At 38.6% G+C, this 9,049-nt stretch overlaps 1 long non-coding RNA gene across 1 annotated transcript; it reads right to left on the reverse strand.

Moving 5' to 3' along the window:
- Window positions 1–447: 447 nt before the first annotated feature.
- On the reverse strand, window positions 448–4,962 carry LOC125113605 (uncharacterized). The gene is made up of 3 exons (XR_007131514.1): window positions 4,856–4,962; window positions 933–970; window positions 448–827 (listed from the first exon to the last, which is right to left on the reverse strand). It is a non-coding gene; the product is annotated as an uncharacterized LOC125113605 (long non-coding RNA).
- Window positions 4,963–9,049: the final 4,087 nt, after the last annotated feature.

Here is a 9,049-nt window from a genome sequence, read left to right on the forward strand (position 1 = left end):
TTCTGTAAGTCTATTTAATTACTGGCAAAGCCAGGAATCTAGAAACCTATTTGTTGCCGAAACTTGGTCTCTGTCCACTCGTGCCGCATAGAAACACAGAGACAGAGTTTGGGGCGAAGGAGAAAGGAGTAGCTTTGATTGCTTTGCCAGGCAAAGGAGGCCACAGCAGGCGAATGCCCTAAAGACTGTACCTTCCTTTGGGAGAGAAGAAGAAAGAGGTTTTATAGTCTGGGAGTGGAAAGTTGGGCCACAGATAAGGATCAGGGCAGGTGCAAACCTGTGTTCTTCTGCATTGCTAGCATCAGGCGGTCCTGAAACAGGTTAAGATGCTTGCATTGTGACTTTCTTTCCAGAATGAAGAATGCTTCATCAAGTAGTTAACATCTTCCATTTGTTGGGAGTTTTTAGTTCTGCAAAAGAACTCAAAGATAATTGTTAAGTGTATCCCTTGAAGAGGAACCAGAACCCTGCCCCCAAGGCTACACTAGTGTTTCTTGACTGCTCCTCCCTTGTCTCTGCATCCCCTCCCTTCCCTGATTAGCAACCATTTGAAGCTGCCCTTTGAAAATCAGGGAAGGTCCTGGAAGCTGAATAAGGCGTGTTTCCTAGAAACAAGAAATGAGGGACATAGCAAGGCTTTTGTGCCCAGGGTCCCCAGAGGGCCCTGACTGGGTTTACTCTTACAAGTGACACGGAGATGTGGCTCACTTTGCTGAGTGCAGTTAATGAGAAAATATGATGTCTTGACTCCTTGCAGAGCTCTCCGTGGTTTCAGCAGATCCTTACCGTCTTGGTGGCTCTATCGGGAGAAAGGTGGGAGTGGTTCTCTGAGGAGCAGGACACACACAAAAGAGGTGAACAAGGTAACATTCGGATATCATTTCAAGTAAAGCCTGGTTTTAGAAGGTTCTTTAGAAAGTGTGAAAAAGTACCTGGAATAGAATAGATGTGCTGCAAGTATGAGCTGCATCTGAAATAGAGCCAAATAATCAGTCAACACGCAGACACCTCCGAGTTGGGCAAACTTCAAGTACAGTAAATGGACGTAAAAAGAAAAGCACTTATTACAGTTTTAGTCGTAGCCTAACATAAATCTTTACGTGCTGAAGGTTCTGGCTTCCACGGAGGGGGATCTTCACTAATTCTTCTTCAAAGCTTACTGATAGTTCTACAATCTACTCTTTGTGCTGAAAGTGGCCATTCCTCAAAGGTCTCTTCTTGGCCTCTGGTTATCCATCTCTGCAATATTTTCTTCCACTGAGACCACTCCTCTCACGCTTTTATTGATGACAGTGGTCACAAAACCAGTCGGATGGGAAAATTTTGGTAAGAAGGCTCAGAGGACAACTGAGCCATGGGGGGGAGGGGGGGGAACATGTCCTTGGAGGAGCTGAGTGGCTTGGATACTACTGTGCCTTATCAAGGGCTCAAGGAAATTTGGGAAGGCTGCCCCAAAACATCAACTTGGACCCAAGTAGCCATGTTTCCCATCATAGGATGTGAAGACATGGGTTAGTGGTCACAACCCAGTACCTCTTGTATTGGGCCAAGCAATCTCACATTTTTTTAAAAAAATACATATTTTCCACTTGTAACCTAAACAAGTATATGGGATCATACTCGCTGAAGTTTCTTGAGATAGAGGCTCTAATAGGGCCAGATTTTTATCCCCAGTACCTAGCAAAGTGCCTGGCATACAAGTAGGAGCTAACTAAATGAAAGTCAAAGTCCCACAGGCTCTTTATACTTTTGCAGAAGGAGATTTTGTGCTAATTTGAAACTACTGAGTCTGAACTGTGCTGGATGATGTCACCATCCCTAGACCCCAGGGAGAGTTAAGCCTGCTGTCACAGCATACCTCCTCGGTTCTCAGCTCGATGATGACCAATGCTCTCCGATTTTTGGACCCCAAAACGTCACTTATCAGTCTCTGGCCCAGGCCATTAGGACCTTCGCTCTTCCTAAATAAAACCATTTTGCTGTCTTCACTTACTCAGTCAACCGCCCATATGGAATTTTATGTTGTTGTCTTATTTTGCTATTCTTTATCAAGTTTAGAACACTGGCTTTACCTGTCATTGGGCAATCATTTGGACTTTATATGTGGTGCTAAGCATCCCAGAATGAACAAGCACCTGATTTCCAGGATTATGGTCACCCTACTAGACCACAACACAGGCCCTTTTGTGTGGCAGGAACACTGAAAGGTCTATCCTCAGATGGGATGTTTTTGTGTTTGCAGATGACATGCCTCCTAACTTCAGGGCCATTTTGGAAAACATGATTCATAATAAAAATAATTTCTCAAAGCTTTATGATTTGGGCAAAGGTCAAAATAGCCCCCTCCCTTTCCTGTGTACATGCCACACTGCCCCTGGTTCTTTTGAAAAGCATGGTTGAGATGATGGAGCTCCTTTGCTGAAAAAGCCCCTAAGACTATCTTAAAGGCTGTCCATTCATATTGGTAGTCAAGATCTTTTATAATCTGCACCCAAATGACTTTTCTAACCCTCAACACCACCTTCTATTTGTCCCAAACTATGCCATTTCTCAAATACTCTGTGTAGTTTCAGATATCGAAGCCTGTGCTCCTGCTCTTTCTCCAAAGAAGAATATACTCTCCACCCATCCAGTAACTCAACCTAGCCTTCAGGACTCAGTTATAGTTCACATACTCTACAAAGACCTCTGTATTGCTTTCTCTTCCCTTTGAGTCTCCATGGCTTGGTGTTTATGCCCCTATTTCATATTTATCATAATCTAATGTATGATAATTGCCTATATCCCTCTTTTTTCAACAAAATTATGAGCTATTTGTGCACAAAAAATAGCAGTTTATTCATTTGGTATCTTGTTGCCTAGCCCAGAACCTTTAGTTAACAAAGAACAGCCATTAATTAGTTGATTTTAATCAACTTCATCATTATTTTATTAACAAGATTCGTTAAGTCTAAGGAATGACAGTTCTGAAATTAAATTTGAATCTCAACTGGACTTATTCTATGGCAATTCCTTTTTAAAAGTGTATAAACAGTGTAGGGCTCTTGTATTATTTTAAGAGTGCCTCTTTTACCTTCCAATTAATTTTTTCCAGCCAACATTAGCAAGTTGTTTGTAATTTAGAGAAAAGACACTAGAGGGTCAAGAGAAACATTCCAAATGCAATACTTTACTGTAAGAAATGCTGGCTTAAATAAAGAGAAGATAAACATACTTAACAGACATCCTGGTGTTTAGACCAGTTGAGGAAAAATTTAATCAAGAGGTCAGGAGACAGCTTGATGACTCATGAATATGTAACATGAATTTCATTAAGTCTAACAACGTTGAAAAATACTGTCACAATTGAGGCATACCTGTGGAAATGGTCTACAATATCCAAATGCCAACTGTCAGATAGCTCTTCAACATATGTGGTCTATCCGAACATTAATTGAGAATATATTCGAATTAAGAATCCTTGATGGAGCCACGTAACGTACCTGGCAAATAAAATCTTGTGCTTGACTGAAAGAGCCATTTTGCCAAGGGACGAGTTGTTGAATATAAACACACATAGGATAGTATTTTGGAAACTATGGTGTGGTTGCAATAACAGCAGCAAAGGAAGAACAATTACAGACTCTTGATATTACCCTAACTCTCCCAAAAGACTTAATCTGGGAGTCAGGTGATGGGAAAGGAGCAAGGGGAAGTTGATTGATTGATTTTTTTCACTCACTTGTCATTGCACTGAATGTGATGCAAGTTCATGACCTTTGTTCCCTTTCCAACTTGCTTTGTGTAGCTGGACATTCAATGGTGATTGAAGTGGGGTGTTTCATACCATTTGCAGCTTTCATGGGTCATCATCTTTAAACTGATTTCCTCTGGCTTTTTATTTCCTGTATTTAAATCGTGACTTCAGAAATGTCCCTCTCATCATACTAAGGAGATTTCTGAGTCACTGCCTCTTCAAATTTTTCTTCTGCCTTATCTTAGACATCTCCTGTAAACCAATCTTAGTAAGGTGAAGTGTTTTTTAGCAAGAATGATGTGGCTGTAACAGTGTCAGCCTACCCACCAGAGGTTATTTGTGTGGTCCTCCAGTTAACCCCTTCTTCATTCACTCTTTTACATGCTTCCTTCAAAAATCAGATGATTAGTAGAAAAAGAATCCACCCAGAGGGAGGAGGTCTTGGCGATGGGTAGGATAAATGAGGAGGCAGGGTGAGTGGGGGAGAAGAGTTAGAAAATGAAGAGGTTAGTACCTCAGTTACATCTCTGTGTTTTCCTTGTTTGAGGATTACCTTAAAAAATATTTTAAAAAAATTTTTAGTGGAGTATAATTGACTCACAATGTTGTGTTTCAGGTGTACTGCAGAATGAATCAGTTATACATATACACATATCCATTCATTTGCAAATTCTTTCCCCAAATAGGTTATTACAGAGTTTTGAGTAGATTTCCCTGTGCTATGCAGTAGGTTCTTGTTACTTATCTATATTATACACAGTAGTGTGTGTTTGTTCATCCCCAAATCCTAATTTATCCCTCCCCTCAATGTTCCCTTTTCAAGAAATTTGATGCATTTTTTAGCCCTATACCTAACATTGGATTCCATCCTTCTAATAGCCATGTTTACTGAAACAACAGCAGATTTTACACATTCTATTTAATATTAAATAAAACCGAAGTTCCTTGAGAAAAGTTTCAAAGTGCTTTATGATAAAGAATTGTAATAACAGAATATTGAAAATAGTGGGGAAATGCTAATTAATAATCATCATAATAATAGTAGTAGTAAAGCAGTTTTTCTTTATACCACTAAGAACAAGTCACTGGTAGAAGACAGTAGGAGTGAGAGGTACCTACTCTTGTCATTGATGTATTTCTCAGCAAGTTACTTCCCTGTTGTCTCTTACTGCTTCTAATTCTGATGAGGATGATTCATTAAGACCCTCTTGATTGTGAGGGATTTCAGGCCAAACTGTAACATAAGTTAACATAATGTTAACGTAAGTTAATGCTGAAAAAAGGCAACTTTTTGGAAGGACCTTGGGCATCCCAGCTGGGCACCATGAAGAGAATCACTACCGAGGACTTGGTGGGAAATAAGGAATACCTTGAACCACTGTTCTCAGCCCTGCTTCTCTTCACAGATACGCCACAATCCTCTAAGCATAGGTCACCCTATCTGCTCCCTCATCTTAGTGGTACAAATGACTGTTGTTTACAAACCCAGAATCTCTGTGTGTGTTTGAATCCTCCTGAAAAATAAGTATCCCTCTCTCTTTCTCTGTTCCCGTTACCATAATTACCAAGCCAAGGACAGAGTAAATGAACTTGTCCAAATAAGTTCTGATGTTTCTTAAATCTTTCCAAGTAGCTATTTCCCAAGGCACTTAAAAGTATTTGAACTACAGACTCTCATTTATTAAGTTGTGTCCCTGATTTACATCCTCTATACACACTAACATGCTTCAAGTACCCCCCCGGAACAAAGAAACTACCAAACAGAGTAGTTGGCATTTTAATGCCATTTACCATCTGAGAGAAGCTATTTGGGGTCTGTGAACTCTAAGTATCTTAGAGCCAGAATGAACTTTGTTTTTTAGAATAAATTGATTATACACATACACACATACACACACACTTTTCAGATTCTTTCCCTATATAGGCTATCACACAGTATTAAATAAATTATTGAATAGATTTCCCTGTGCTATACAGTAGGTCCTTGTTACTTATGAATTTTGTATATAGTAGTATATATATATGCCAATCCCAGCCACCCCATTTATCTGTCCCCCCAGTATTTCTCTTTTGGTAACCATATGTTTGGTTTTGAAATCTTTGGGTCTGTTTCTGTTTTGCGAATAATGTTCTTTTGTATCATTTTTATTAGTTTCCACACATAAATGATATTTGTCTTTCTCTGTCTGACTTACTTTACCAATATGAGAATCTCTAGTTGTGTCCATGTTGCTTCAAATGGCATTATTTCATTCTTTTTATGGCTGAGTAGTACTCCATTGTGTATATGTACCATATGAGAAAGAACTCTTACGGGACTGTGTTACTACCTATATCTTAAGAAATAGAGATATGACCTCTTGACAGGAGATTCTCTCTGCCTTAGAGGGATATGACTGCACCTTAGAGGTACTGGATGAGTTAAGAACCTTTTGACTTTTACTTCACATTTAGAATTCCAAAATTGTTCACTTTATGCTAAGTAGGTTTGTTTCTCATATGTGTGAGACATGTAACCTTACCATAATCACTTTCTCTTAATTTAAAATGAAAATTTGAAATCAAATGTTCTTTAGTTAGGAAAAAAAAATGAAGTAATGCCAGCTGAAAAAAAAAAACAGTTGGTGACTATGAATTCTCATCATAAATTCACCTGGGCCTCTTTGAAATAAGGATGACATTAAAGATGAAAGAAAATAATGTGCCCTGCTGATTGAGTGATACCATAATTTACTTGTTTATGAAATTTTTCCTTAGAGATACTAAAATTCTCAACCCCCCAAAATGCAAAATATTATTAGTGCTAAGTATACATATCTCAACATTTCTCTGGTTGTGGTAGTAATCTTTTAAATTAAAATACCCTTAGGGAATAAATTAGTTGGCTTTTATTTAATTCCCTCTGTTTAGAACTCTAAAGTAAGGTTTAAGTTCCTTGTTTAGGGAGGCCCTTTCCAATGACAGGCAGCCCCAGTTCAATGTTAACTCACAGGGCTCCTCTATGTCCATTTGCTTCTGTGCTGAGTGTCAGAGCATCTGGACCCTGAGCGGAAGGTGACCAAATGCGTATGACATGGAGAACCTGCAGTGTTTTAACTAATTCTGACTCAAGTAATGACTTACTGTTTGACAAGGAGATTCTTGAAATGTTTCCTCTTTCATATACTTACTGATACTGTTGTATGTGGTTTCCTCCCTAAGCACTTTGCTGACTTAATAGGACAACGTCAAGTTCATACTGATGCTATTTCCACCTGAGATAACTGTACTTAGGGAGAAAATAGACAGAAATAGGCAGGAGAAAAAGTCTCTGTTGGTGTTCAGCTGAGGAGTCTCCTTTAGGGTCTCTTCCAATTTGTCATATTGGGGACTGAGACCGGTTTTATATATATTATATATATTTATATTATATATATATGTGAATGTGTGTGTGTGTATATATTTCATGTTTCACTCCAAAGGTACACACAACAGTCATGGCTTGTTATGTAGATGTTTGCTTCATAAAAATGCCTTCACGTTCTACCAACATCCAGATTAGCATTTCCATTTTTCATGGAGGAGAACTCTAACACACACACAGATGTCTGGGCTGTACCTCAGTAGCAAAGCCAAGGTCAGCATCCGATTAACCTTTTCTAATGCCCACTGGGTCTGTAACATTTTACCATGAGCTCAGTGGTGTTTATACAAAGAGAAAAGGATATAAAGAGCAGTTCCACTTTGATTTCATATTCAGTACTGGGACTGTATTACCAGCAGGTACACCCAATGTCGTCTGTTTGGCAATAGATGATTGAGAAAGATTTAACCCAAACAAAAAGTTAGATTCTTAGTCAGTTGTTTCCAAACTTTGGAATTATGAGAATCTTTTCTTAAAATAAAAAAATTATTCCTCTGAAAATTATAACTTTTTTAGTAGGCCCCCCCCCCCCTTTAAGGACAGCTCATCTATATCAGATTTCCACTCAACATGTTTTTGTATAAAATGCTTATATTATGTGATAGGCAGGGAACTGAATAAACATAGTCTTTGCTCTCTAGAGGTTTGTGAACTAAAATATGACTTTAATGCAAGAATTTACATTTTAGTAATCACAACAGCATCTACATATACTTTAAAATACAGGTGCATAGGTGTGTGAGATTGGTTAATCTATCTAAAAAACATGGGTGACATATACCCTCAGCAGATCCCTGCCTGAAGTGGTGTACCACACCTCTTGCTTCTATACAAATTTGGTAGCCAGTTGATTCAGAATCACTGGCTTGAGCTTCCTCCTTGCTCCTAGAAAGGACAACTCTACCTTTTTTTTTTTTTTTTTTTTTTTGAGATAATGCAGTAGAATGCTTGCAAAAGCAAACTTTAGACTGCAACTTTTGGCTGAGTTTACCAGCTCTGTGAACTTGGGCAAGTTTCTTGATGTCTCTGTGCCTCCCTTTCTTTCTCTCTCTCTTTTTTTCAGCTTCACTGAAGTGTAATAGACAAAACTATGATGTATTTTAAGGGTACAATGTGATGATTTAATATACTTTAAACTTGTGAAAGAATTTCACAATCAGTTAATTAACACAACTCATCATCTCATTTATTTACTTCTTAGGTGAGAACACTTGAGTGATACTCTCTTAACAAATTTCAATTAAACAATCATTATGGGAATCTCAACCGTAGTGAACAGGTTACACATTAGATCTTCAAAGCACATGCATCTTCTTTTTTTTTATGGCCACATCTATGACATAGGGAAATTCCTGGGCCAGGGATTGAGTCTGAGTCTCCGCTGTGATCTTCACCACAGCTGTGGCAACCCCAGATCCTTTAAGCCACTGTGCTGGACCAGGGATCCAACACATACCTCCAGAATGACCCAAGTCTGTGCAGTCAGATTTTTAACACACTGCACCACAGCATATTTATCTTATAAGTGAAATTTTGTAACTTTTTACTAACTTTTCCCCATTTCCCCTACCCTCCCAATCCCTGGTAATCAGCATTCTTTCTGCTTCTCCAAGTTTGCCTATTTTATATTCCACATATAATGAAATAATACAGTATTTGTCTTTCTGTGACTAGCTTATTTCAAATAGTGTGACACCCTTCAGGTCTGTTCGTGTTTTCACACATGGTAGGGTTTCTTTCTTATTTAAGACAAAATAATATTCCATCATGCATGACATCATGTGTGTGTGTGTGTGTGTGTCATGTTTTCTTTTTCCAATCATTCACTGATGGACATCTAGGTTGTTTCCATACTTAGGCTACTGTGAATGATGCTGCAGTGAACATGGGAGCACAGAAAACTCTTCCGG

The sequence above is a fragment of the Phacochoerus africanus genome, chromosome 13, assembly GCF_016906955.1.
Source record: "Phacochoerus africanus isolate WHEZ1 chromosome 13, ROS_Pafr_v1, whole genome shotgun sequence".
Classification (NCBI taxonomy): domain Eukaryota; kingdom Metazoa; phylum Chordata; class Mammalia; order Artiodactyla; family Suidae; genus Phacochoerus; species Phacochoerus africanus.